Source organism: Herpailurus yagouaroundi, unplaced genomic scaffold, assembly GCF_014898765.1.
Source record: "Herpailurus yagouaroundi ecotype Mexico unplaced genomic scaffold, PumYag 100, whole genome shotgun sequence".
NCBI classification, from domain to species: domain Eukaryota; kingdom Metazoa; phylum Chordata; class Mammalia; order Carnivora; family Felidae; genus Herpailurus; species Herpailurus yagouaroundi.
In genome coordinates this window covers 87353690-87379579 of record NW_024412391.1, presented here as the reverse complement: position 1 = coordinate 87379579, position 25890 = coordinate 87353690, and the positions used below count along the sequence as shown (strand labels likewise).

General features: G+C 38.8%; 1 protein-coding gene and 2 long non-coding RNA genes across 4 annotated transcripts in view; 1 reads left to right on the top strand and 2 right to left on the bottom strand.

The window, feature by feature from the left end:
• The window catches only part of SUGCT (succinyl-CoA:glutarate-CoA transferase), a 775778-nt gene that overhangs the window by 527324 nt on the left and 222564 nt on the right, over positions 1–25890 (bottom strand). The gene's annotated exons all lie outside the window — the stretch shown is intronic.
• Positions 57–20895, top strand: LOC121028932 (uncharacterized). Its single transcript, XR_005789505.1, has 5 exons — positions 57–146; positions 10080–10088; positions 15963–15969; positions 18458–18462; positions 20884–20895. It is a non-coding gene; the product is annotated as an uncharacterized LOC121028932 (long non-coding RNA).
• On the bottom strand, positions 61–24648 carry LOC121028931 (uncharacterized). The gene is made up of 4 exons (XR_005789504.1): positions 24638–24648; positions 20221–20234; positions 18511–18514; positions 61–162 (listed from the first exon to the last, which is right to left on the bottom strand). It is a non-coding gene; the product is annotated as an uncharacterized LOC121028931 (long non-coding RNA).

The window sequence follows — 25890 nt, the reverse complement described above, 5'->3', positions numbered from 1 at the left end:
GATTAGATGGGATTCCAGAGGAAGACTAGCTTGTGGACCTATGATAATGTGCCCCTTTTCTCATATGTGAATTCATCTTTCAGGGAATTAGCTGATGATTCCCCAGTAAAGACAGATGGAATGTCAATTTTCTTTAGCACATCAAAGTTGTTGGATCCCATGCTAATGAGGTTATCAGAGTCAATATTGTCAACTATGTCTGCTTTGTATCCTGCTCTCTGTGAATTTAAAACCTTTATATCAGGGGCACCTGGGTGGCTCAGTTGGCTAAGCATACAACTCTTGGTTTCAGCTCAGGTCGTGATCTCAAGGATTCGTAAATAGAGCCCCACATCAGGCTCTGTGCTGACAAAGCAAAGACTGGTTGGGATTGTCTCTCTGCCCCTTCCCTGCTCATGATCTCTCTCTCTCAAAATAAATAAACACTAAAAAAAATAAATAAAACCTTTACATCAAAATTACAATCAAGTCTTCTAATTACCACAGTGAAAGTGCCAGATGAATTGTCTTTTAGTGGGGGAGGCACTATGGGTTCACAGTGTTCTCTGGTTTTGAATTAATCAAATACCCTTTAGGAGCACCTGGGTGGCTCAGTCAGTTAAGCATCCAATACTTGATTTCCACACAGGTCATGATCTCTTGGTTCATGAGTTCGAGTTTCAAGTCTGGCTCTGCACTGAAAGCTCAGAGCCTGCTTGGAGTTCTCTGTCTAACCCCCCGCCCCTCCCCCACTCATGCACACATGCTCTCTCTCTCTCAAAAATAAATAAACATTAAAAAGAAAAATAAAGAAAAAAAACAAATCTTTAAACCTTCAGCTGGAAGTCTATAACCAAGTCTTACTGGACAGTCATCAAATGTCTGAGATGCATTTTCAAAATTATATGCTAAAATGTCTGCTTCTATAGGTAGCAGGTTTAAGAATGCAAAGAGCTGGATAGTCAAGAATGAATAGACTTGTGTGGCTGATAGCATGAGCATCCTTATGGAGAGTAGCATCTCATTGTAAGATCACCTGACTGGCCAACTGGGCAAGGATAAAACCTCATCCCCTCTGCATGGTGTCCAGGCTGAAATCTGGACAGATGGGACCAAAACTCACCAATGTCTTAGGTAGAGTGGGGGTTGCATTTCATGAGAGTGGCATGAAAGCTGAAAGCAAGTACCTGGTCACCAGGCTTGGAACTGTGCTGATGTCAGCACTCTGAGCTTGACACACACCATCCCCAGGACTCAGCAAAAGTAAAACCCACCACATAATATTATTTTAAATGTGCAATTCTGATAACAAAAATATGAAATATGCAAAGAAACAAAGTTTATGGCCCTTAACAGGGAAAAAAAGTAGTCTACAGAAACTGTTCCTGAGGAAGGCCAGACATTGGACTTACTAGACAGACTTTATTAGTTTCCTAGGGCTTCCATAACAAATTATCATGATCTTGCTAGGTTTAAATAACATAAATTTATTCTCACATAGTTCTGGAGCTCAGAAGTCTGAAATTGAGGGGCTGGCATGGTTACATTCCCTCAAGAGGCTCTAGAGAATATTCCTTTCCTTGTTTCTACCACCTTCTATCACCGGCTCTCCTTGGCTTGAGACTGTATCACTCCAATCTCTGCCTCCATCTTCACATTGCTTTCTCTTATTTTGTGTATCTCAAAACCTCCTCTGTCTATCTCTAGTAAGGATGCATGTGATTACAATTAGAGCCCACCCAGAAAACCCAGGATAATCTCCACCTCTCAAGACCCTTAATTTAATCACATATTTTGCCATGAATTACTCTTTTGGCATGTAATACAGGCTTTAAGGATTAGAACATGAATACATCATTGAATCCACCATTCAGCCTGCTACAAAAATTGTAAACGAGCTATTTAAAATTTCTTCAAAGAATTAAAAGAAACCATGTCTCGTGAACTAAAAGAAAGTATGAGAGCAATGACTCACCAAATAAAGAATATCAATAAAGAAATACAAATTATAAAAAGAACCAAATAGAAATTCTGGAATTGAAAAGTACAATAATATAAATTAAAATTTCACTAGGTGAGCTCAATAGATTTGAGGTAACAGAAGAAAGCATCTGTGAACTTGAAGATAGGTTAATTCAGAGTATACAGTCTGAGTAGCAGAAAGAAAAAAGAATGGGGAAAAAAAGTGTAAAAACCCTTAGAGACTTGTGGAACACAATCAAATGTACCTACATAGGCATAATGAGAATTCCAAAAGGAAAAAGGAGAGAAGAGAGAAACAGAAGAAGAGAAAGAGATAAAAAGAAAGAAAACAAAACAAAACATATTTAAGGAATTAAAAGCCAAAAGCCAAAAACATCCTATATTTGATGAAAATATTAAAGAAAAAAAAACTAACTATACATCCAAGAAGCTCTGTGAACTCCACGTTGGATAAACCAAGAGCTCCACAGCTAGACATATCATAACCAAACAACCAAAAGCTAAAGACAAAGAAAGAATCTTGAAAGCAGCAAGAGAGAAGAGACCAATCACATAGAATAAATCTTAATATTTTTATAAATAAACTTTAATAAACAAAATATTTTAAAAATGATCTATTTAATAAAAGCCCTATGTTTTAAAAATAATTTTTTCTGCCCTTGAGATGGAGGCATCTGGATATAGCTGCTTGGGAAGGTAGGAAATATTAGGAAACAGAAATGTGAGGCTAATTTTCTCTATTAGAAAAAACTATGAGGTGGGGAAATAAAAAACTTGAACGTAGCTTCCTTGGGAATTCCATGTGCTCCTAACTATTTAGGAATTATAGCAAAAAGGAAAGACACAATAGTGCAAACGTTTACACCAACTGTGCCAGCCCACAGCTCCATGTGGCTTTCAGCTTTTTATCACATTTCTCCCCTCTCTCTGCCTACAGGAAACAGAAGATCAAATTGAACCTAAGCCATTAATATTTCTTCCTTAAGCATAAATACCAACAGCACCTATAAAAGGTGGAAAATGTTAAATGGAATTCATTCACACCATATTTGAGGAAAAAGAAAGCTGATATACAGCATCTCATGTCAAAGTTATATAAAATTAAGGCAATTATACGACATTGATGCAAAATCACTGCTTAAAGAAAACAAACTAGGAAAGTGCATGGAGGGTAAAGGAAGATGAAGAATATGTTCTGGAAGAAGACATATCACAAAAAAATAGTTTCCCATAGCAAGTATTTCACTCTCCTGAAAAAAGTAGGGACAATGTGAAACCTTATACAAAAAGAGATCAGAGACAGGATGATAAGAAAGCTAAACTAAATGATATGGGAATAGGTAGAACTAAGAAAACATATTTAGAGTAAAACACTGCATAATAGATAATTATAAACGATGACGAATAGGATAGACTTCCAGCTCCCAGTAAGGGAAATAAGCACAGGCCAAGTTTTCTCTCCCAATGAATCCAACTATAAAACCTGGACAGAAAGCATTGTGCAACTATTTGACTTCAAAAGGTAAATATCAGCAGGCAGATCAGAAAACACCAGAATGTAAAGTATTACCAAACTGGCAGTGAGTTCATCATTCTGTTTACCTCCACATACCTCCTGATCTGAACTCAATACAGCTCAAATCCTAAAAGTGAGCACTGTGGTGCAGACAAAGAGAGATCTGGAAGTAAACTTCTAGTTCAAAAAGGAGAAAAAAAAAATCTTACAGTTTAAAGTGAATGGGGGAAATTTCCATAGGTTCATTTTCTTTTCCTTTCTTTTTTCTTTTTTCTTTTCTTTTCTTTGTCTTTTTTTTTCTTTGACCCTCTCATGCCCTAGTAAAGAGGTAATATTGTCAAAAAGGGCTATGGGTGGAGAGGTAGCAGTGAAAAACAGCCAATAATATGAAAGTAGAAACTATAACTATATGGAGGGAAAGCTCTCTGTTCGTTGGAGTCCCAATGGTGTAACAACAAATCCCTTGCTTTTATTTCCTCTCTCTTGGTTGGCCTCCCACCACATGGCCCCAGAATTAGTGTAATTGGAGAAATAGGCAGTTTTTGGCCTGAGAACCATAAAGAGTAGCCCAGGGAACTGGAAAGAACTAGAAAGGTAGTACAAAGGAAAGAGGTCTGGGAAGAAATCCTATGAAATTGTTTATGAACACCTTAGTTCACCCCTTATCTATGCCTATTAAGATATGGCCTTCATTGGTATATCAAAGATTTTGAAAATTGAGCTAACAGAGACCTTAGCCCAAGTCTCAGACCACTAAGTAGTGCAAATGCAGGACAGATTCAAATAGTACTGCAAAAACTTTGAAAGTGAACCACCATTAGAACCAACAGAAAGCAAACAGAAAGCACTTTGAACTTATGGCCTAAACTTAACCAAGTCAAATGTCCACTAAAACAAAAATATAAAAATTTGCCATGGCATTTAAACAAGACCCAGGGTCCCACAACATTATATTCAAAGCACCCATAATAAAATTCAGAATTGCTCAGTATATGAAGAGCTATGAAAATTTCAAACCACAGAGCAAGACATTTAACACACATCAAGGATGAAACAGCACATATACAAAAATTATCTGACAAAAATTTTGAAGCAGCTGTTTAAAAAATGCTCAAGTGATACTAATACTCTTGAGACAAATATTAAAATAGAAAGTGTCAGAAAAAAATATAGAGAGAAACCAAATAGAAATTTTAGAAGTAAAAAATACAATATCCAAAATTACAAATTCACCGATGAACATGAGAGCAGAATATAGATGACAAAGGAAAGTGTCAGTGTACTTGAAGATAGATCAATAGAAATTACTCAGTCTAAACCAGAGTGGGGAGAAACGTTTGAAGAAAGAATGAACACAATGCACAGAACAGAATGAAGAAAAAATGAACAAGGATCTGTTGGACAATAACAAAATGACTAATATTTACATCTTCAAAGTGTCAGAAAGACGGAAAAGGGTTGGTGCTGAAAAAATGTTTTAAGAAATAATGGCTGAAAATTTCCCAAATTTAGTGAAACAGATTAAAGAAGGTGAATGATTTCCAAGTAGGATAAACTCAGAACAACCCGAGCCCAGGCACAAAATCAAACAGGTGAGAGTTTATGACAAAGAAAAAGTACTTTGAAAATTGCCAAAGAACAACGATGCATTGCCTATAAGGGAACGATAATCCAAATAACTATGGGTTTCTTACCAGAAACCATGAAAGGCAAAAGAAACTGAAACATGTTCAACATGCTGAAAGAAAAGAACCATAACCCAGAATTCTATATCCGGTAAAATTACCATTCGGGAATAAAGATGAAATAATGACATTCTCAAATGAATGGAACTAAGAGAATTTGTAGCCAGCAGACCTGCAAAAGAATTACTAAAGGAAGTTCTTCAGACAGAAGGGAAATTGTAATCAAATGACACTTTAAGAGAGTTTATGCAATTGTTAAAAAACAAGTCATTATATCCTTACGGGTTCACATGAGAAAATATTCAAGATACGCTAAATGAAAATTGCAAATAGCAGAACCATACTTCTATTATAATCAAAATGGTTTAGACAACAAGGGGATAACTAGAGATAAGTAAGATCAATGACAGATATATACACATATAAAATTTATAGAAAGACATGTAAGAATGTATTAATAGTGATTAAATGGAATTAGGGGGAACTTAAAGTTTTACTTTCCCTTTGCAGCCTTTTCTGTCATTTAAACTTTCTACCTTCAAAATGTATTAATTATGCAATTTTTAAAGAATTACTCAATATTCTACTTTAGCAGTAAGAAATTTTCAGCAGTAGTATGAGATTTCCCTATTGCTATTACACATTGAATTCTTGTTACAATGCACACTGGAAAAACATCTTCCACATCCTCCATCTAATATGGGAATTTAGGCTTCCCATCAATACCCATGGTTTTATTTTTCTTCGGTTGTATTCCCATTATTTATTCATTTACACATACTTATTTGAGTATCCATTCTGTCATGGAACTAGAGTCTGAATTCATAATCTCTGACCTTACAAAATTTATATTCTCTGAGAATACTGTGGGATACATTACTCTGAGGCTACATTTCCACAAATATGTACATAGACAAAACAATTATAAACTGATTAATCCTATGATAAAAATTAACAAAAGATAAAAAATAACAAAAAATAACAAAAGACAAAAACAACAACAAAAAACACAACAAAATAAAGGTGGAAGGAGCTTACTTTTTAGATGAGGTTTAGTTAGGAATTTACTTTTGAGATAGGTCAGAGACAATCTCCCAAAGGAGAGATAGTTGTGCTGATATGTAAAGAACTTAAAGGATAAAAACAAGTCAGCTTCATTAAGAATGGAGAAGAACATTACATGCAGGAAATAAAGTATGTGCAAAGGCCCTGAGGTGGAAAAGAAGTTCATGATTTCAGAATCCAGACATAAATATACATAGGTAATTTCTCATAACTTATTTCTTCTCCAAAGGCTCCAAAGTCCATTGGAAGAAAAGAAGCAACTGTCCCCACAAAGTATCCAATCAAAGGGACTTGCCTTAATTAGGTATCTCAGGAAACAACCTTACACATATACAAAAACAAAACAAAACAAAACTGATTGCACATTTCTACTCTTCCCCGACCCTTAAAAAATGTATCTATACAACAACATGCTTCCAGTGTCCCATTAAAGTGTACTAGTAACATCAGCCAATGTTTAGAGCAATACTCAGGAACTTAACTCACCGTGATTGCTTTTCCAACCTCAGAAGACAGCATTGTGACCCTGTCTACACAATAGTGCGTTCCCAAGAAATTGGACCTACCTCAATTAAGCTTGAAATTTCAGGTCCTCCCTTCCAAAGACTGTGCCTCATAGATCATGATATACTCCTACTCCCTTGGACTATGGCCAACTCATCCAGGCTAGTTTTCATGGAAGAGGTGGGGTGGTTGGGGGAGGTGGAGGGACAAGTAGCATCCGTAATCTGGTCCTTGGCAACTTTCTGCCAACGTTCCCCGGATAAAAAGCTATGCTCAGGCCAGAGGAAACTGCTCTCTACGTCCACCCTTCATCCTTTCCTCCATGTGATCGTTTTTGGTCATGTGATTCATTCAGCTCAGGACTGCATATTCAAAGAACATCCCAGTCCAAGCAGATGATATAATGAGTGCAGTCAGATGAGAGTAATAGAGTAGTGGAGACTGAGACAACCAGAAAATGCTTCTTCTACCTAAGGCATTCAAATTCAGACTTTTTAAAAAAAACACCAGACTACTCACACCAAACTCATCCGCAGGCTGAATCCAGTTGGGCGATCACTCATTCAGTTTGTGACATCCCTAGTTCCACACATCTAGATTTTGCCTTTCCTTGAAGGTTTTGAAGCATTGCCTGTCTCATACAATTTATGCTGATCCCCTTAATATGGATGCAAACTTTGTTTCTGTCTCCACTTGATAGAAAGAAAAAATAAAGAATATACAGCCAGGAGACTTGAGTTAAGTTCACTTTGCTCATCTATGACTTAAGGCAATTCATATCTCTGAACCTCAGTTCCCTCGTGTATAAAATAACAACACATACCTCAGATGGTCACTTTGAAGGTTAAACCAGAAAATACATGCAAATATCACCATATAAATGTTAATTCAAACTGTAATTACTGACATCTTCAACACAGAAATAGCTTTTCCTCAGGGCTAGATTAATATCCCTCTTTCCTGGATCTTTCCTATACAAGCATTTGCCCAGCAAAGTACCTGACACACTTTATCAAAGTCTTGTCCTATGGGCTTATACAGTAGTGTTGTGCAACTTTAATAGGGCTTCATGTAACTCAGATGCTTCACGAGGAACTTCAAATCTTACTTCACAGCAAAAATGTAAAAAATATTTACCAGAACATTTTTGTATTTGACCAAATACGAATGGGGGCCTTGGGTATATATGCTGATAAATTGCAGGCATAAAAAGAAAAAAATTAATACAGCTATTTTGTACCTACCCAAGTGAACTCTTTATTATAATGAATTCAACTTGCATATACTTTTTATCTACAGAATATTCTAAACATCCTCACAGATTTCTATTACTCTTGTCATTGACTCATTTCTATTAAAACTCAGTTATTTTGTCAAAACCCCTGAAAATACTTCCAAAAGTGATTTGCCACAAACGGAATGAGTCAATCATAGATAAATCACTTGTCTATCTCTGCTGTTACTTACAAAAATAAATTCACATTCAACTTCTGATATCAAGGACAATCAGAAATACACATATATAGACAGAATGACGTCCACAGACAGTATCTTCCTAACTTAAATATGAGGACTTCCTGGTATTATATTCCTTTTTCAAAAATACATACTCTCCCATTGAAAACTTCTCCCATTCAAAATTAATATCCTCAAATTATGAGGATATGACTTAAAGTCTCATAATGCTCTTCAGGGATAAAATCTATAAAACTTTAAGGTTACATTTCACTGATCTAAATTTGATATAAATCTTACTTTATTTGACTAATAATCCCATCTTTATAAATTTGTGCTGCAACTTATTTTTATTAAAAATCAACATGGATTTGAGGGGCACTTGGGTGCCTCAGCTGGTTAAATGTCCAACTTCTGCTCAGCTCATGATCTTACAGTTCATGAGTTCGAGCCCCGCGACAGCTCAGAGCCTGGGGCCTATTTCCGATTCGGTGTCTCCCTCTTTCTCTGTTTCTCTCCCACTTGCACTCTGTCTCTCTCTATCTCTCTCTCAAAAGTAAATAAAGATTAAAAAAAATTTTTTAACTCAATATGGATTTGATATTATGAATTCTTAGAGGGCAACATGACCAAATTACTTGTATTGAATTTTTCACAGTTATCTGATTAAGAATGTATCTGCTCCTTAGGTCACAGTTGTTGCTGTTTTTTACAACACATAGTACCTTTTCATGTAAATGAGCATTCTTCATTAAATATTCTTTTTTCTTAGAAAGCATTCTCTATGATCCTTTTTTTTTTAATATATGAAATTTATTGTCAAATTGGTTTCCATACAACACCCAGTGCTCATCCCAAAAGGTGCCCTCCTCAATACCCATCACCCACCCTCCCCTCCCTCTCACCCCCATCAACCCTCAGTTTGTTCTCAGTTTTCAACAGTCTCTTATGCTTTGGCCCTCTCCCACTCTAACCTCTTTTTTTTTTTTTCCCTTCCCCTCCCCCATGGGTTTCTGTTAAGTTTCTCAAGATCCACATAAGAGTGAAAACATATGGTATCTGTCTTTCTCTGTATGGCTTATTTCACTTAGCATCACACTCTCCAGTTCCATCCACGTTGCTACAAAAGGCCATATTTCATTTTTTCTCATTGCCACGTAGTATTCCATTGGGTATATAAACCACAATTTCTTTATCCATTCATCAGTTGATGGACATTTAGGCTCTTTCCATAATTTGGCTATTGTTGAGAGTGATGCTATAAACATTGGGGCACAAGTGCCCCTATGCATCAGTACTCCTGTATCCCTTGGATAAATTCCCAGCAGTGCTATTGCTGGGTCATAGGGTAGGTCTATTTTTAATTTTCTGAGGAACCTCCACCCTGCTTTCCAGAGCGGCTGCACCAATTTGCATTCCCACCAACAGTGCAAGAGGGTTCCCGTTTCTCCACATCCTCTCCAGCATCTGTAGTCTCCTGATTTGTTCATTTTGGCCACTCTGACTGGCGTGAGGTGATACCTGAGTGTCGTTTTGATTTGTATTTCCCTGATAAGGAGCGACGCTGAACATCTTTTCATGTGCCTGTTGGCCATCCGGATGTCTTCTTTAGAGAAGTGTCTATTCATGTTTTCTGCCCATTTCTTCACTGGGTTATTTGCTTTTCGGGTGTGGAGTTTGGTGAGCTCTTTATAGATTTTGGATACTAGCCCTTTGTCCGATATGTCATTTGCAAATATCTTTTCCCATTCCGTTGGTTGCCTTTTAGTTTTGTTGGTTGTTTCCTTTGGTGTGCAGAAGCTTTTTATCTTCATAAGGTCCCAGTAATTCACTTTTGCTTTTAATTCCCTTGCCTTTGGGGATGTGTCGAGTAAGAGATTGCTACGGCTGAGGTCAGAGAGGTCTTTTCCTGCTTTCTCCTCTAAGGTTTTGATGGTTTCCTGTCTCACATTCAGGTCCTTTATCCATTTTGAGTTTATTTTTGTGAATGGTGTGAGAAAGTGGTCTAGTTTCAACCTTCTGCATGTTGCTGTCCAGTTCTCCCAGCACCATTTGATAAAGAGACTGTCTTTTTTCCATTGGATGTTCTTTCCTGCTTTGTCAAAGATGAGTTGGCCATACATTTGTGGGTCTAGTTCTGGGGTTTCTATTCTATTCCATTGGTCTATGTGTCTGTTTTTGTGCCAATACCATGCTGTCTTGATGATTACAGCTTTGTAGTAGAGGCTAAAGTCCGGGATTGTGATGCCTCCTGCTTTGGTCTTCTTCTTCAAAATTACTTTGGCTATTCGGGGCCTTTTGTGGTTCCATATGAATTTTAGGATTGCTTGTTCTAGTTTCGAGAAGAATGCTGGTGCAATTTTGATTGGGATTGCATTGAATGTGTAGATAGCTTTGGGTAGTATTGACATTTTGACAATATTTATTCTTCCAATCCATGAGCAGGGAATGTCTTTCCATTTCTTTAAATCTTCTTCAAGTACCTTCATAAGCTTTCTATACTTTTCAGCATACAGATCCTTTACATCTTTGGTTAGATTTATTCCTAGGTATTTTATGCTTCTTGGTGCAATTGTGAATGGGATCAGTTTCCTTATTTGTCTTTCTGTTACTTCATTGTTAGTGTATAAGAATGCAACTGATTTCTGTACATTGATTTTGTATCCTGCAACTTTGCTGAATTCATGTATCAGTTCTAGCAAACTTTTGGTGGAGTCTGTCGGATTTTCCATGTATAATATCATGTCATCTGCAAAAAGCGAAAGCTTGACTTCATCTTTGCCAATTTGGATGCCTTTGATTTCCTTTTGTTGTCTGATTGCTGATGCTAGAACTTCCAGCACTATGTTAAACAACAGCGGTGAGAGTGGGCATCCCTGTCGTGTTCCTGATCTCAGGGAAAAAGCTCTCAGTTTTTCCCCGTTGAGGATGATGTTAGCTGTGGGCTTTTCATAAGTGGCTTTTATGATCTTTAAGTATGTTCCTTCTATCCCGACTTTCTCAAGGGTTTTTATTAAGAAAGGGTTCTGAATTTTGTCAAAGGCCTTTTCTACATCGATTGACAGGATCATATGGTTTTTCTCTTTTTTTTTTTTTGTTAATGTGATGTATCACGTTGATTGATTTGCGAATGTTGAACCAGCCCTGCATCCCAGGAATGAATCCCACTTGATCATGGTGAATAATTCTTTTTATATGCCGTTGAATTCGATTTGCTAGTATCTTATTGAGAATTTTTGCATCCATATTCATCAGGGATATTGGCCTGTAGTTCTCTTTTTTTACTGGGTCTCTGTCTGGTTTAGGAATCAAAGTAACACTGGCTTCATAGAATGAGTCTGGACGTTTTCCTTCTCCTTCTATTTCTTGGAATAGCTTGAGAAGGATAGGTATTATCTCTGCTTTAAACGTCTGGTAGAACTCCCCTGGGAAGCCATCTGGTCCTGGACTCTTATTTGTTGGGAGATTTTTGATAACTGATTCAATTTCTTCGCTGGTTATGGGTCTGTTCAAGCTTTCTATTTCCTCCTGATTGAGTTTTGGAAGAGTGTGGGCGTTTAGGAATTTGTCCATTTCTTCCAGGTTGTCCAATTTGTTGGCCTATAATTTTTCATAGTATTCCCTGATAATTGTTTGTATCTCTGAGGGATTGGTTGTAATCATTCCATTTTCATTCATGATTTTATCTATTTGGGTCATCTCCCTTTTCTTTTTGAGAAGCCTGGCTAGAGGTTTGTCAATTTTGTTTATTTTTTCAAAACACCAATTCTTGGTTTCGTTGATCTGCTCTACAGTTTTTTTTTTTTTTAGATTCTTGGGGCGCCTGGGTGGCGCAGCCGGTTAAGCGTCCGACTTCAGCCAGGTCACGATCTTGCGGTCCGTGAGTTCGAGCCCCGCATCGGGCTCTGGGCTGATGGCTCAGAGCCTGGAGCCTGTTTCCGATTCTGTGTCTCCCTCTCCTCTGCCCCTCGCCTGTTCATGCTCTGTCTCTCTCTGTCCCAAAAATAAATAAACGTTGAAAAAAAATTAGATTCTATATTGTTTATTTCTGCTCTGATCTTTATTATTTCTCTTCTTCTGCTGGGTTTAGGCTGCCTTTGCTGTTCTGCTTCTATTTCCTTTAGGTGTGCTGTTCGATTTTGTATTTGGGATTTTTCTTGTTTCTTGAGATAGGCCTGGATTGCAATGTATTTTCCTCTCAGGACTGCCTTCGCTGCGTCCCAAAGCGTTTGGATTGTTGTATTTTCATTTTCGTTTGTTTCCATATATTTTTTAATTTCTTCTCGAATTGCCTGGTTGACCCACTCATTCGTTAGTAGGGTGTTCTTTAACCTCCATGCTTTGGGAGGTTTTCCAGACTTTTTCCTGTGGTTGATTTCAAGCTTCATAGCATTGTGATCTGAAAGTATGCATGGTATGATTTCAATTCTTGTAAACTTATGACGGGCTGTTTTGTGACCCAGTATATGATCTATCTTGGAGAATGTTCCATGTGCACTCGAGAGGAAAGTATATTCTGTTGCTTTGGGATGCAGAGTTCTAAATATATCTGTCAAGTCCATCTGTTCCAATGTCTCATTCAGGGCCCTTGTTTCTTTATTGACCGTGTGTCTAGATGATCTATCCATTTCTGTAAGTGGGGTGTTAAAGTCCCCTGCAATTACCACATTCGTATCAATAAGGTTGCTTATGTTTATGAGTAATTGTTTTATATATTTGGGCGCTCCGGTATTCGGCGCATAGACATTTATAATTGTTAGCTCTTCCTGATGGATAGACCCTGTCACTATTATATAATGTCCTTCTTCATCTCTTGTTACAGCCTTTAATTGAAAGTCTAGTTTGTCTGATATAAGTATGGCTACTCCAGCTTTCTTTTGGCTTCCAGTAGCATGATAAATAGTTCTCCATCCCCTCACTCTCAATCTAAAGTTGTCCTCAGGTCTAAAATGAGTCTGTTGTAGACAGCAAATAGATGGGTCTTGTTTTTTTATCCATTCTGATACCCTATGTCTTTTGGTTGGCACATTTAATCCATTTACATTCAGTGTTATTATAGAAAGATATGGGTTTAGAGTCATTGTGATGTCTGTATGTTTTATGCTTGTAGTGATGTCTCTGGTACTTTGTCTCACAGGGTCCCCCTTAGGATCTCTTGTAGGGCTGGTTTAGTGGTGACGAATTCCTTCAGTTTTTGTTTGTTTGGGAAGACCTTTATCTCTCCTTCTATTCTAAATGACAGACTTGCTGGATAAAGGATTCTCGGCTGCATATTTTTTCTGTCTAGCACACTGAAAATCTCGTGCCAATTCTTTCTGGCCTGCCAAGTTTCAAAAGAGAGATCAGTCACGAGTCTTATAGGTCTCCCTTTATATGTGAGGGCACGTTTACCCCTTGCTGCTTTCAGAATTTTCTCTTTATCCTTGTATTTTGCCAGTTTCACTATGATATGTCGTGCAGAAGATCGATTCAAGTTACGTCTGAAGGGAGTTCTCTGTGCCTCTTGGATTTCAATGCCTTTTTCCTTCCCCACTTCAGGGAAGTTCTCAGCTATTATTTCTTCAAGTACCCCTTCAGCACCTTTCCCTCTCTCTTCCTCCTCTGGGATACCAATTATACATATATTATTTCTTTTTAGTGTATCACTTAGTTCTCTAATTTTCCCCTCATATTCCTGGATTTTTTTATCTCTCTTTCTCTCAGCTTCCTTTTTTTCCATAACTTTATCTTCTAGTTCACCTATTCTCTCCTCTGCCTCTTCAATCCGAGCTATCGTCATTTCCATTTTGTTTTGCATTTCGTTTAAAGCGCTTTTCAGCTCCTCGTGACTGTTCCTTAGTCCCTTGATCTCTGTAGCAAGAGATTCTCTGCTGTCCTCTATACTGTTTTCAAGCCCAGCGATTAATTTTATGACTATTATTCTAAATTCACTTTCTGTTATATTATTTAAATCCTTTTTGATCAGTTCAATAGCTGTTGTTATTTCCTGGAGATTCTTCTGAGGGGAATTCTTCCGCTTGGTCATTTTTGATAGTCCCTGGAGTGGTGAGGACCTGCAGGGCACTTCCCCTGTGCTGTGGTATATAACTGGAGTTGGTGGGCGGGGCCACAGTCCGACCTGATGTCTGCCCCCAGCCCACCACTGGGGCCACAGTCAGACTGGTGTGTGCCTTCTCTTCCCCTCTCCTAGGGGCGGGATTCACTGTGGGGTGGTGTGGCCCGTCTGGGCTGCTTGCACACTGCCAGGCTTGTGATGCTGGGGATCTGGCGTATTAGCTGGGGTGGGTAGGCAAGGTGCACAGTGGCAGGAGGGGCAGGCTTAGCTCACTTCTCCTTAGGTGATCCACCTCAGGAGGGGCCCTGTGGCAGCGGGAGGGAGTCAGATCCGCTGCCGGAGGTTTGGCTCCGCAGAAGCACAGAGTTGGGTGTTTGCGCGGAGCAAGCAAGTTCACCAGCAGGAACTGGTTCCCTTTGGGATTTTGGCTGGGGGATGGGCGGGGGAGATGGCGCTGGCAAGTGCCTTTGTTCCCCGCCAAGCTGAGCTCTGTCGTCTGGGGCTCAGCAGCTCTCCCTCCCTTTGTCCTCCAGCCTTCCCGCTTTCCGAGCAGAGCTGTTAACTTATGACCTCCCAGATGCTAAGTCGCGCTTGCTGTCGGAACACACTCCGTCCGGCCCCTCTGCTTTTGCAAGCCAGACTCGGGGGCTCTGCTTGGCCGGTAGGCTGCCCCTCCGCCCCAGATCCCTCCCGCCAGTCCGTGGAGTGCTCACCGCCTCGCCGCCCTTCCTACCCTCTTCCGTGGGCCTCTCATCTGCACTTGGCTCCGGAGACTCCATTCTGCTAATCCTCTGGCTGTTTTCTGGGTATTTAGGCAGGTGTAGGTGGAATCTAAGTGATCAGCAGGACGCGCGGTGAGCCCAGCGTCCTCCTACGCCGCCATCTTCCCTCTCTCCTCTCTCTATGATCCTTAAGTTTCTCTTTCAAAGCTGATATAGATGTTGGTTTAGTTGCCTGAATAATTTTACAGATTTTTCCCATTGACATAAAAAATTAATTCTATTAAGAATGAAAATGGGGGAGCCTGGGTGGCTCAGTCGGTTAAGCGTCCGACTTCAGCTCAGGTCATGATCTCACTGTCCGTGAGTTCGAGCCCAGCATCAGGCTCTGTTCTGACAGCTCAGAGCCTAGAGCCTGTTTCAGATTCTGTGTCTCCCTCTCTCTCTGCCCCTCCCCTGTTCATGCTCTGTCTCCCTCTGTCTCAAAAATAAATAAACATTAAAAAAAAAGAATGACATTTGAACAGTGTTTTCCAGCTGAGAAACAAATCCATATCCTTCAGGAATATAAATGTACCAGGAAAATCAGAAGAAGCAAAACTATGAAAGCTATGCCTATATAAATGGTAAATAATGTAAAAAGAGCTCAAAAGAAAAAAAGTGCTTGAGATCAGCTATGGCACATATTTTTTTAAATCAGATTAATGCATTTCGTGTGGAAACAAGAGAAAAATATGGAAAGAGCTAACCATTTGGTATATTTCAACAGCCAGTTTTATTAATCAATTGCACAGTGCTGTGTGAACATTAGTTAATTAAAGATGTAAGGTCTATGATCAGCAGTACGAGGCATTTTGTAATGGCCTCAATCAGTCTTCAAAATTCCAGATGACTAATAAGAAAGAAACAGACACCTGAAAGATGATGTTACAAAGACTGTCTCCATGGGAATCTGCCAGCTCTTCAACTCTTAATCCATCACTGAACTTATAAGAAAACAGGAAGAGCGTCAGAAAAATAAAATTCAAAAACAAAACTTAACAACAACCAAAAAAACCCTCAAGCCAGTAACCATGAAAACACACACACACACAACCCTGGATCTCATTTGAAGCACGTTACATAATCCTGATTTTAAAAAAACAAAAAAAAACAAAAAAAAAATACTGTACTCCTCAACCTATACTATTTTTAACACACACACATATATATATACACCCACAAGCAAATAATTATGTTTCCTGTTTATTTAAAAGAATTATAAAGAATTTCCTGTGAACATGATTTTTAAATTAGGGAGGAGAAAATGAGAAGAGCCTTTTCTTCCTGTACCTCAGGAAATGAAATGGAATTTTTTTTAATAATCTGTTTGAATATCAGTACAATGTTGAATGTTACCTCTGAGCAGTGACGATTAAGATCCTAAGGAAACAATAACAAAATTCTTTGATGACCGAAACATCTTCTAAAAATATTAAATTTAATGACATTTGTTGCACAGCTGAGACTTCTTATTAATATTTTTCAACAATGCGTAACATTTTGTCAAGTTCCCTAATTTGCTCAGTTAGCCAGGGTAGAGAAAACAAAATATAATGAATTCGTTGTCTCCATTTCTTTGATTACTTTTAGAAACTTGAAGCGCCAAGGAAGTCATGCTTTGCATTTAACCTGACTCCACACCTGCATTCCTGAAGGTTAACAACTGACTTTCTTTCTATAGTAACCTTTCCTATACTCTTTCCTCACTGGCATCGCTGCTTACTGACTACGCGCCCACAAACTGTAGGAGAAATCAAAAGAACAAACTGAACAAAGCACAGAACACAAGCATAAAGAAGAGTTCCTGGCTCATCCTGCACTGTATTTATGAAAAATAAATGAAAAATAACCAATCAGCATTTACTGAGCCCTTATCTAGCAACACACTGTTTTTAAGGAACTAAGAGAGAGAGCGCATTGGATAAATCACAACTGAGAAGTTGGTCAAAATGGATTCTTTTTGCATTGTTTCTTAATGTTCATAATAAGAAAAACGATTGTATAAAAGAAACATTTATGGTCTTTTGAGCTGGGACTGTCTAGCTCTGTGTTACAAAAATCTCTGGGAAAGTCATATAATTTCTCTGAGCATCAGTTTCTCCACCTGTAAAATAATAATCATAATATATGTTGTACAATGTTACTAAGAGTCACTTAAGGTGAAGTGTTTAACACACCATAGTTCCTCCATAAATTAACACTAAACTTGTTATTTGTTGGTTTCAAGCATGTTATGTGCTCACATTTTTGCACAAATACAAATTATAGCTGAGGTGCTTTATAAAAACATTTTTTTCTTATTAAAAAGTAATATACACAAATTGTAGAAATGTTCAGAAAACACTGAGCAGCAAAAGAAAAAATGAGAATCACCCCAACTCTTAAAAGTGAGATAACCACAGTTAACCTTTAGGCATGTCTCCATCTCTCTCTCTCTCTCTCTCTCTCTCTCTCTCTCTCTCTCACACACACACACACACACACACACACACACACACACATTTTACCCTCTACACACATCCTAAGCATAGTGAAATGAACCCCTGCAAGTGAGGATCCCTAGGTATAGGGACACTGTAGCCCCAGCTACATATAAGGCAATCAATTTCATATAGAGGGACTTGGCAATTACCCCCTCTTGGGGAAAATCACTCTTGATACTCCAGATTGGGCAAAGTTAGAAGAATATGCATGCAGGAAAGAGCAGGTAGAGTTCAGAGTCCCACTTATTCCGTCCTCAGGGATCTCATGAGTTAATCATCACCACCATGGCATGCAGATCCCAGGGGTATCACTCTGCACATGGTTTACAATCTGCTTTACTTTTTCCATGTTGATGGACTTTTTAAAGTTAACACTGAAATGCAAGAAGAATGTGTATATATTTGCCTACAATAAGAAGAAAGTAATATATACAAAGAAAATAGCATGGCCAAAAGCAGAGAGGCCTGAAGGAAGATGGCATTTTCAGAAAATTACATTTGTCCCATATGGCTGTAGCTCAGGCACTCTGCCATGGAGAGGGGAGCAGTGGAGAAGGGAACCTAGAAGGGAGGGAGGGCCAGCTAGTAAGGGAACTCATCTGCCATGCTAAGGCTTTTAGACCACAGAGACAAATGGTTAGAGGCATGAATTTTGCTGTCAAACTGTCCTCAGTTCCAGCTCCAGGTACACCACTTACATGACCTTGGGGAACTTACTTAACTTCCATAAGCTTGGGTTTCCATTTATAAAAATTGGATCATAGTAGCATGCGTATAAGAATTAATTGAGTCCATATACAGTCAGTTCTTGTTATTTGCAGTAGTTATATTCAATAAAGTCACAGGGAGCACTGAGTTAGCAAATACTGAGCTGTTCTCCTAGGTGAAATACACGGTTAGGTTCCTGAGAGCCTCTGGTCACATTTTCATCAACTCATTGATACATGTTTTATGTGTGTTTCTGCTTAAAGACACCGTATTTAATATATATTGTTGACTCATTAACACTGAACTCACAGCCAACAGCACTAAACTCATGCATGAACAAAGCTTATCTAACACTTGTAGTTTCTCCAACAGGCACATTACAGCCTCCTTGCACTTAGGAAAACTAAATAGTGCATCAGCACTACACTTGTGTTCCATTTTTTTTTAAGTTTATTTATTTGTTTTGAAAGAGAGAGAGCAGGGGGAAGGGTCAAAGAGAGACAAAGAGACAATCACAAGCAGGCTCCACACTGTCAGCACAGCGCCAGACGCGGGGCTTGAACTCACAAACCATGAGATCATGACCTGAGCCAAAGTCAGACGCTTGACTGACTGAGCCACCCAGGCACCCCTACACTTGGGTTCCATTTTAAACAGCAAAAGCACAAGAAAAGGCACAAAAATGTGAAAACCAAGTTACTAAATAGACCACCAAAAGGGCACCAGTTTGCAGTATAAGAAAAGAACATAGCCGTGTTTGACTTCAGCTGGGAACATGCATGACAGACAACGCTGCTGCTCCGTGCAACACTGCACATGACCATGAAACCACACAAGTATTGATTTGGGGTTATAAATAAATGTCAGGAGGTAGACAAATTGACGATACAGAGTCCGTGAATAATGAGCATGGACTGCATATAGGAACTCCAAGATATATTCAAAAAATTCTTCTCTAATTTGTCAGAGGTAATCACTAATTTGTCGGAGGGAAGTCTTCTCAGCTGGGTGGTGACACAGTTTTTAAGTATAGAAAGAAAACTTTAAGGAGGCATCGGAGCAAGGAGAGCAGAGAGGCAGAGAGAACAGCTAAGGAAAGGAGAGGAGAGAGATTTCACAGATGTTTAGGAGGTAGAATCAATATCACATCAGGATAGATAAAGTGAAAGAAGAGAATTCAAGATTGACCACAAAGCTTCTAATTTGGGCAACTCAGTAACCAAAGTATTCAGAGAAAGTATGGAAAGGAAACTGGTCCATTCTTAAAACTGATCCCTCCCTGGCTTTTGCAAGAACCATTCTTGTTTTCTACTTACCTCCTCTAGGTGTCCTTTACTAATTAATCTGAGGGGGAAGGGAGGCAGATATGATGAGACAGCTTTCTACTATTCACTTTCTACTATCACTGTGGAGTACCAGTGATCAGTAGATCAGAAGCTCTACTCCCACTAGCGAGTAGAGTCAGATATTTGCAAACTACCCTAAATCCCAGATCCAACATGCCCGGGGTGCCTCACCTTCCCCTACTCCCAATTTAGCTGCAGTACCGTGTGTTACACAAACAACACCAGGGCTGCACAAACCATGTGTCCTGAACTAAATTTCTGCCACCTGTCCAATATCATATTCCCTGGATGTTGGTGCATGGAGTATCATACTCCCTGCATATGGACTCCACCTTGGCCATGACCTCAGTTAATCTCGCCATCATTCTGAAATGCCGCTAGATGTCACCAGTTGCCTTCCTCCTTTCCACAACCATCCCCCATTCTTGACGTAGTCCCACAGTTATAGGAACCTAGGGTCTACTGCAACTGATCCTTGAGATCATAATCTCTGGGCCTAGTTTTTTCCTTGTGGCCTCTATCCAATACTCCTTCTCCATTTCCTGCCATCTCCTGCTCACAATAAACCCAAAATGGTTACAACTTTTCTATGTCTCTTAAATATATGACTTGGACTAATGCCCCATCCTCCTTCTTAGGGACCTGAGCCACTGCACAGTCATTCCTTAGCATGGCCCTACCACATCTGAACTTCCTTCCTTCTCTCAATGGTCTATTGTAACATTCCATGAGTGGTTGGATGTAGATGTATATAAAATTGCTAAGCAATTATATACCACACTGCTGCAATGTGGAAATGGAAAGCCAGGGCTAGGATAGGATATCTGATAATACGATGGAAGAAATTGTGAAGATATTGATATAGACATTGAGCCTTAGTTTCTTCAGAAAGAGCTCAACTTAAAAGTTTTCTTTCCACAAAAGCCAGAGAAATGTGTAATAATACTCACCTCCCTCCTCATGCTCCACCCTACCTCCAAGACAAAGAGGGAAGACAGTTACACCAGCATTTTGCCACATTTTCTAAATTACTGGTTCCCATTTGTCACTCTTCAGTCCAGTGCTAATACCACTGGATGTGAACTACCTGGAGAACTTACCAAAAATATGGACATCCAGGCCCCAATCAAAAGTTCTAATTTGGCACACCCAAAACCCAGGAATTTATATTTTGAAAAGGTCTCCAGATGATTTTGAAAATCAGCAACTTGGGGAATCGGTACATTATAGGAAAATGGATTTTCTTCAATTTCATGTTGCCTAATTCTGAGCAGTGGTAAATTATGATCAACACTAATATTAGCTATAGATATTCAGCCAGAGAATATACTCTGTCCTTAAAGTCTGAACTTCAGGCAACTGCAGACAGAAGATGAAAACTCTATGCCATCATCATATCAGCTCAGTGTAAGAGAAGCATTCCAGTCAAGAGAGAACAAGAAAGAATATGGAAGTCAGAATACAACCAATCAAGGACAATGGGTCCATTCAAGTACTCATTCACTCATTTTTTTAAAGATAATATATAGTGAGAACCTACTATGTGCCAAACAACGTGCTATGTGTGGGGAATACAAGAATAAGCAAAACAGATCAATCCCTTGTTCTTACTGAATTTATGATCTATTAAGACAGATAATGAACATTACACAAATAATCACACACACACAACATATAGATAAAGTCTTATAAAGGGAGATTTGACTCAGTAGGCAAGAGCAGGAAGTATAAGAATGTGGTCAGGGAAGACTTCCCGAGGAGGTGACTAAAAGATAAGTAGGAGTTTATGAGGCAAAGAGATGAGGACAAGAGTGTCCCAGGGAGATGAAAAAATGTCAGAAAGAAAGGCTTAGGGGCTAAAAGAAGAGTGATTCATCTGAGGGAATGAAAGCAGGCAGTTTACATGGAGTGCAGTATAGACAGAAGACAATGGTAGGAGATGAGCATGGGCAGGGAAGCCAGGACAAATCGTGCGAGACAGGAAGGCCAGTTAAAGAATGGGTCTTCAAGGTTTGCAAAGCAAGCGTGAAAGCAAGGGAACAATGAGATTCTGCAGGATTCTGAGGGATGATGGCCCAGACTAGGGGCAGCAGTGATGGAGGTAAATGGACATAACGGGAGAGATCTGTGAGATACTGAAAATGAATATCTTTGGGGCATCTGGGTGGCACAGTCGGTTAAGCATCCGACTTTGGCTCAGGTCATGATCTCCTGGTTCATGGGTTTGAGCCCCGCATCAGGCTCTCTGCTGTCAGCACGGAGCCACTTTGGATCCTCTGTCCTCCCCTTCTCTCTGCCCCTTCCCCACTCTCTCTCACTCTCTCTCAAAAATAAATCATTTTAAAAAAGAAAAAAAAAGAAATATCTTTGCTTTAGTTAAATCTTACTTTCTTAATTTCCATTATATTTATTCTTACTCTTACTACTCATGGCAAATGATGGTGGGTTTCATTGTATGGAAGTAAAATAACAGTTGTGCTTTGTTTTTTTTTTAAATAATGGATATTTTTGGTGTTGTTTAGTGAGTTGATATACTTTTAGCAAATACCTCAGTGCCAGCAGTTTTTAAAATGAGTTAGGGTGGGTTTTTTTCGGTTTTTTTTTTTTTTTTTATATATTTTTAATAAATACCTCAGTGTCAGTTTTTTTTAAATTGAGTTGGGGTGGTTTTTTTTCTTTTTTTTTTTTTTTTTGCATTTCACTTTGTAATTTTTAAAACTAGAACTGTTTTCATATATATTAGATTAAATTATATTTTGCAAGTCAAATGACTAAAAGCAAATTCTTATCCTATCACAAAGGTCAAAACTACATTTTTTTTCTGGCGTTAGATAGTAGTAACAGTTATACAACCTTGTGAATATACTAACATTGTTTTTTTAATGTTTATTTTTGAGAAAGAGAGAGAAACTGAGCATATGTGGAGGAGGGACAGAAAGAGAGGGAGACACATAATCCAAAGCAGGGTCTAGGCTCTAAGCTGGCAGCGCACAGCCCAACACGGGGCTTGAACTCATGAACTGTGAGATCATGACCTGAGCCAAAGTCAGATGCTTAACTGAGCCACCCAGGCACCCCAGAATTGCACATTTTTAAAGGATGAATTTTGTGGTATGTGAATTACATCTCAACTTTGTAGAACTATATTATTGCTTCCAGACTTAAGCTTCTAATTCCAACTTTCCTCCTAAGTTGGATGTAATCTTTGATACTCACAGCTATATAGTACTACAACAGAAAGAGATAACTACACACACACACTGCGGCCAGATACATGTAGGAATTCCTTGCCAAGATCCCTTCTCTAGCATGCAGGCTTAGTCTCAGAGTCTTTATCCATAGCACTCATTGTTATCCTATACATCCCAGGAGGGATGGTGGTGGTGATGGGAGACTCTGGAGATTATTGAAGATTGGTTGGTTGGTTGGTCTTTGAACTCAATTATCTGAGTCAAGCACATACGAGGCAGCTATACCCAATGTCCCTGAAGAGTGTTTCCTTGGACTCTGAGTCAGGCCACCTGTCTTACTCTTAAGTGTCATGATCGTCCATATTCTTTCCTGGGATTTCTCCTCACTCTGGGCCAGAGCTTCTCAAACCTTGACTCAGGTCAACCTGAATCAATTAAGTCAGAATCTCTAGAGATAGGTCTCAAGCATCAGAATTTTTTTTCGAGTTCCCCCAAAAGATTCCAATGTGCAAAGAGAAAACTACTGCTCTTCATTCCCTCCCTGGATAATTTCTTCCACATGGTCACTTTAATTAGCCTCTTTATGCCAATGATTCACGAATCAGTACTTCCAGTTCCCACCACCTTCGCCATTCAAAATTAAACAACCCTAAACAACAAAATAAAATTTTACTTTTAAACTGACACAAAATTTTAAAAGTATGCTGAAGTTTAAGTAACTTCTTTCTAGATTTTTCTAATTTTCTCTCTCTTCTTTGAGGTATGAGGTGCCTAAGCTTTGTTGGTATCCCAAAAGCTGACTAGATTGCCTGCTGGGAAATCAAACACATGCTAGACCTTTCCTTTCCTTTCCTAAGTTTCCTTTCCTAAATTACAGATATTGGGATGGTATGGCAGGGAGGGATCTCCATCTGAAGATCCCATAAGCACTAAAAACAATCAATATGTCTAAAAAAGAACTCATCATCTCCCCAATTCCCCAGACAAAAGCTGTTCTTCCTCTCACATTTCCTATCTCAATGAATGGCACCAACATCTACCCAGAGGCTGAAGTAAAAAACCTGGGACTTAACCCTCCATCTTTCATATACCCTCACCTTCAATTAGAGACCAAGTAACCTCAATTCTAACTCTTTAACAGATCTGGTATCTGTTCGCTTTGTCTCCATCCCCATAACCACCATTGCCTTGAGCCTGGAGTGCTGCAACAGCCTCTTAACTGGTCGTCTTACCCACAACCTTTCTTCCTTCTGCACTACTACCAAAACTGTATTTCTGAACACAGATGCCTTTGTGTACTTAAAACCTTTCAGACACTCCTTCCTGCCCGTAGGATGGTGTTCGCGTTTCATAACATGGTGGACAAACCTCTCCAGATGCTTTCACTGCTCCCTCTGCTGCTAGTCCAATGCCCTCATCACTATGTCACCAGACTTCAGATTTCTTCTGGGAAATCTCTCGTCTCCCAAAACCAGTTAGATGCCCCTTTCATTCATGCCCGTATCATCATGCACTTACTCTGTTACCGTATCCATCGCTAACTTGATTGTCTTCCCAGCTACAAGTAAGCTCCTTAGGGGCAGAGACAATGTCTTATTCTTCACTGTCACCCAATGCTTGGTACATTGTATGTGCTCAGTATTATTGAAATAAACAATTAATTAATTAATAATCATCCTTAGTATCCCTTCTCACAAACCTCATTAGCAAAATCTGCATTAATCCTCTTCAAGCAAAGTCAGAATGCAAGAAAAACAGTAGTTAAAAAAAAGTCTTGCACACACATGCACAACAGACCCATGGGCTACCCTGTGGATATTAAAAGGCTGTGGTTCATTTATCCAACATTTGTAAGTAGTTACTGTTTAACACTGCCCATAATGACCTTGTATTATGCAGTGTCAACAGTCACCTAGTCATCTTAAATTAAGAAATATTAAAGTAAGAAATCTGTCATTTAATATAAATAATAGCTACCATTACCATTCTCCAAGCACTGTGCTCAGCAGTTGACACATATTGTCTCATTTAATCTCCATAATCAAGCTCTAAAGGAAGATCATATTATGGCTTCTCAGAGAAATAAACCAAGGCTCGGTAAGGGTAAGCACCTTGCCTACAAGAACACAATTAGGATGTGAAAAAAGCCAGTATACAAACCCTTCTCTTGTATACCGTTATAGTGGGCAGCAGGGTCGGGGGGGGGGGGTGGTGGGGATGAACAGGAAACCTGTACTTTCATAGCCATGTCACGTTTAATCTTGCTCTAGTAACAAAAGACAAAGTTAAGGCTGCTGTGAGAAATGCCTCTGACTTTATAATAGTGTATATCCATGGAACACAGCCCTATGTCAAAGCTTAAGAGCTGAGTTCTCTAATTGCATGTGATCTAAATGAATTTGAAATGTAGTTTAAAGTCCACCTTTGGCAAACAGTCACAGGTATCCATATCCTATGTCAAAGCACACTCTTGAAGGTACACACTAATTGGGGAGGGAGGACTTTATTTAAATATTCTAGTATATTAAATAGCTAAAATACACTGAGTTCACCCTCCTGGAAAATGCAATTAGCTACTAGCTTCTTCGGTTTGAAATTCTTTCCTTGCTGAAAAGTCTTTCATTTTCTCTGCATAACTTTTTTTAATTGAGGTGTAACTGACATACAACATGTTAGTTTCATAGAGTGTATTATGCTAAGCAAAATTAGTCAGAGAAAGACAAATATCATATGACTTCATATGTGGAATTTAAGATACAAAACAGATGAACATAAGGGAAGGGAAGCAAAAATAATATAAAAACAGGGAGGGGGACAAACCATAAGAGACTCTTAAATACAGAGAACAAACTGAGGTTGCTGGAGAGATTTTGAGTGGGAGGATGGTCTAAATGGGTGATGGGCATTAAAGGAGGGCATTTGTCGGGATGGGCACTGGGTGTTATATGTAGGTGATGAATCACTGGGTTCTACTCCTGAAATCATTATTGCACTATATGTTAACTAACTTGGATGTAATTTTTTTAATTAATAAATTTTTTAAAATAAATAAATAAAAGTTAGTTTTAGCCAAAAAAAAAAACCCACAAAAAACAAAAACAAAACATGTTAGTTTCAGGTGTGCAACACTATGATTCCACAATCATATACATTGTGAAA